Source organism: Hydra vulgaris, chromosome 08, assembly GCF_038396675.1.
Source record: "Hydra vulgaris chromosome 08, alternate assembly HydraT2T_AEP".
Classification (NCBI taxonomy): domain Eukaryota; kingdom Metazoa; phylum Cnidaria; class Hydrozoa; order Anthoathecata; family Hydridae; genus Hydra; species Hydra vulgaris.
The window spans coordinates 20,464,696-20,469,992 of NC_088927.1; positions in this window are offsets into that span (position 1 = coordinate 20,464,696).

A 5,297-nucleotide genomic window follows, 5' to 3' on the forward strand; every position below is an offset into this window, starting at 1 on the left:
CTAAAATAGCAAGTTTTACAGAGAAGTTAAATAATTTTCTTTATATTATTTTTTATATTATAAAATAGGTGTTTTAGAATCTTGCGTCATTTACTTTTAGTTTTTGACACTGGTGCCAGTAACTGTTTCATGTTTATTTTCCTAAAAAAGCCATGATTTTTAAGTATAATTACTATGTTTACTTATATTACTTATAGAAAAATCAGCCTTGTGTTATACTTTATTTGCCTCGTGCTTATTTTTATTATGGGAAAAAATAAATGTGATTCAAATTTAAGAAGGAAAGCAGGTGGTAACAGGATTTAAAAAAAAAATACTTTAGAGGAAATCAATTTTCTTCAGCATCAACAGTCAGCATCAGTTTAACTTCTAAATCGGAAATCACTAACTCAACTTGTGAGTTTCGTTTTATTGCTTTAACACTCTTCTTTGCTTTTTGTAATATTTCCAACATGGATACTTGTTGTTTTCTTGTTGTGAATAAAATATTTTAAACAGAATTCTTTGAATACTAGATATTGCAGAAAATTTGTTAGCATTTATTGGCGTCTAAATATAAACAAAAACTCGATTTAACAATTAAACTGTTATTTCTGTTTAATTATGCGGTTAATTCTGTTTAATTATGCGGTAGTGGTGTAGTGGTAAAGCGCTCGCTTTATAAGCGAGAGGTTTCGAGTTCGATTTCACGTCCCTGTAGTACCGCGCTCAACTTATTTCTCCGCGCAGCGGCCTTGTTTGTCAAGGTTCGTGTTTCGGAGTTATTGAGTTGAGAGAGGGTTATAACCTCAATTAAGTAGCCTCTTTTATTCTAGCAAAGAGATTGAAAAGCAAGGTCCAGGAATGTCACTATTTGAAATAAATTATAGATCTGTTGTTGTCATGAGAGAGATAGGAAAAGGTCATTCTAGTTTGGAAAAATTTTGTGGTCTAATGAACTTACCTCCTCCAATAAACATAAAAGCATTTAATGATATTCAAGATTAAATTCATATCATTTACCAAAGTGTAGCTGTTGTGAAAAAGAAAAATGCAGCAAATGAATTTCGATATCTTAACAACAATATCCAACCAAATGATTTTGATATTAATGTAGTAGCTGATGTTGTTGTTTCCTGTGATGAAACTTGGCAAAAAAGGGGTCATTCCTCACTTAATTACTATATCTGTTTTACAGATATAGTAAATGAAAGTGAAGGTGCATCTTATGAAGCAGGAGTGTTTTAGATATTATTTTTTTTTATTTTTAAAATTAAATTTAAAATTAAATGTTAAGGCTGTTATTGTATTTTGAAACGTAGTTATTGTATATTATCTTTTTATATTCAAGCTTTGTTTCATTGAATAAATAATTCTATTTTGGTTAAATTTTTTTCAAATATTAGAGTTTTCACATTTTTTTTTCTTCTGTGATTTCAATAACAATCAAGTCGTTTTGTTTTTCAATAATTTTTTGACTTTTTTATATATTAAAAAAGCTTTTTTTCATCAAAAATCTTTATTATTGTTTTTCTCAATATATGAGTTTGCACGCTGCGATTAATATCTTGAGGTTGGTTTGTCTGATTGTGTTAAAATTTTTCGGAATTGTTTATTATATATATGCACATTCCTCTTACCAAAAGAATTCATGTTAGTTGACTGGTTCTCAAAATAAGGTCTAGGTTTTAAGCCTTTTCGGGGCTTTTTTTTAGGCCTTAAACCGGTTTTCCTACAAAAGCTTCAATAGTTTGTTAAATTATTTGATTTTGGCAAGATGAGTCTAATCATCTGATATTAAAAAACTGTAAAAATTTCATGATCACACCATTATTAATTTACAGGCTGTTTATCGCAGCGCGTAGTCCATTTTTAGAGTCCATGGACCCAAAATTTTGACCAAAAAAAAAAAATTTTTTTTACTTTACTGCGCTTTAAATAAAAAATACTATTTCTTATATGAAAGTCATAAAATATGAGTGTATTTTTAAAATTTTATTAGTATAGGACCACCTTAAAACGTAGAAATCTTCAAACAAATATTATGATGAGCGTGTTTGCCGTTTACTAACCTTCGGGTCTAATTCTGATGTGCTTAACATATAAAAGTTGCAAAAAACATTTTGCAACTTTCAAAAACTTTGTATTATATGTTAAGCAGATCAAAATTAGATCTAAAATAGTCATGTAAAATAGTCATTTTAACAAGATTTCTTTCTACACAAATAAAACTGCTTGTGTAGAAAGAAATCTCGTTAACATGACTATTTTACACTATTTTCGTATTGAAACTAGTATTTAAAGCTAACTTCAAAAGTGTTTTGCAGTTGTAGTTCAAATCTTTTACTGCTAGAGTGTAAAGTATCTTCGAATTTGGCAGTCAATGTTACCCACGGTTGTGTAAAGTTACCCAAAGTTACGGTACATAAAATTTTGAGTATATTTTAAAAGCGCCGGATTTTAAAAACCGGCGGTTGTCAAGTAGAAATAAAAAGCAGCATGATAAAGCAAATGTCATTTCAAAACCAAACTTGAAAATAAACTTGAAATTAAAAATGCAAAATAAAAATTGCCATTATCATTTTGAATTCATGCAGTAAAAAGTTGTAAATGAAATTTTATTTTGGAATTTTTTTAAACATATATGCATTCAATGAATGAATTACGAATGAATCAAATACATAAGTAATATAAATACATTTCAACTCAGTACAAATACAATTGCATTTCAGTTTAATGTTACTGGTTTATTTAATATTTATATTTTTATTATTATTATAATTATAATAACTTAAACATTTTTACGTATAAATGAATATATATATATATATATATATATATATATATATATATATATATATATATATATATATATATATATATATATATATATATTATATATATATATATATATATATATAAAGCAATAATATAAATATATATATATATATATATATATATATATATATATATATATATATATATATATATATATATATATATATATATATATATATATATTAAGCAATAATATAAATATTTATTGCTTAAAATGAGTAACAGTGCAGATAAAGATAAAATTATTACATTCTATAATCATAAGAAATCTAAATGAATAGGCTTCTTAGCTTCGGTGCAATATGAGCATTATATCAGTAGAGGTCAGGAGAGAGGAACTTAAAGAAACCTAAAAAGCAGAGGTACCCTAGTAGCAATCAATATTGGCGCTACATTGCTCCGGTATAGTTTAGATGGGCTAATATTGGCCAAGATTTGCATACTTATTTGGCGTAGTTAAGGCAATTTACAAATTATTTGAATTCTTTTATTTGGAATTAGCATAATTTTTTTCAGCGTATTATGTCCAAACAAGAGCTATAAATGTTATAATTTTTTAGATTAGTGCTAATATATATTAAAAATGTTTTCTCTATTTTATTTGTTTATCAAAACTCCAATGATAATTTTACCCCTCATGTTATAACTTTAACATTTTCAACATAAAACTTACTACTGTCTATGCTACCTAATATAAGGGTAACATTGACAGTTAATCGCCAAAAACAAAATTAGTTGTTGCCCATAATAAATAGGCATGTTAGGATGCATATATTTTAGATCATAACGAAATTGTATTCATAAAACTGACCGTACCAATACATCAGACTTCTACAGATCTAAAGATATATTGATAATCTAAATTAAATTACAATTAACAAATCGTCATTTAAAATCTTTCATCTCAACATTACTTCTCTCACAAAATCTTTGATCTTTTTAAAAATTTACTACTATCTACAAAAATTGAATTTAACATAATTGGAATATTCGAATATAGACTATTAAAAATCGAGCCCCTTTCTACTAACATTTCTTTTAATGGGTTTTGGTATGAACAAATGCCAACTGAATCTCATGTTGTAGGTGCACTATTGTATATCAATAAAAAATTTGCATATAAACCAAAAATTGATTTAATTATATATAAAGCAAACGAACTAGAATCCATTTTTGTTGAAATAGTAAACACAAAAAAATCTAATAACATCATTGGCTGTGTATACAACCATCCAACCATGTCGTTGGATGACTTGAATGCATCCTATATCAATCCTTAACTAATATATCTGTCTAAAGAAATCAAAACTATATTTATCCTTGAAAACATTAACTTTATTACTTTATATAAATTTTATTAAAAAAATCAGTCCTGATCTGCAATACAGATTGACCTTTGGAGTTGCATCTATTTGTAACCAATTGCTTTTACTCTTCCATAATATCATATTTTAACAAGAATATCACATCATGGAAACCCGTCTAAGATATACACTTGTGATAAACCATTAAACTTTTATTATAACCAAATATATTACATTTGTTTTCTTATTTATTTTAAATGAACTTCCTTGAATTGTATGGAGATGATTGCAAATAACAACGGCTTATCAACTAACAATCATAATACATTTGTTGGCTAAAAGAGTATGTTTGTTATACTCAATGTATAAAAGGAAAAAAAGGTCATTATAGATAAGGCACAATTTTTGTATTCTACATCCCATTTCTTTTTAATAAACAAATATTTCAGTAAAAGCTTATTATTTTACAATAATAGTACGTGAAGTACGTTGTATTTGTTCAATTTGAAATCGCTACTGACAAAAGTATTAAAGAAAGAATTGTCAGCTTTCTGGCCACGGCCATTGAAAGAGATGAAGGAAAAAAAATAGAACCATAACTTAGCAACGCCCAATATTGAGCAATGAAGTAAGTGTCAGCAAAGTAATGAAAGTCAATGTCCACCATCAGATAGTGAGAGTTTAATGCAGTAGTTTATATATATATATATATATATATATATATATATATATATATATATATATATATATATATATATATATATATATATATATATATATATATATATATATATATATATATATATATATATATATGTATATATATATATATATATATATATATATATATTTATATATATATATATATATATATATATATATATACATATATATATATATATATATATATATATATATATATATATGCATATTTTTTGTGCCTGTATTTATATAGCTTTGATTTTATTTTGTTATATTTTGGTTATGAAGCACTTTTTATGTTCTTTTTATTTGTATCTGTTTCATATAACTTCAAATAAATTTAATGATTTAAATTTTTTTTTTTTCTCAAAACGTTCTTTGATTATTATAGTCTCCTACGCTATAACCTGTTTAACTCAAAAGAAAAATGCAACCTGGTACTATATTATCATTTAAATAAGAAAACTGTTATAA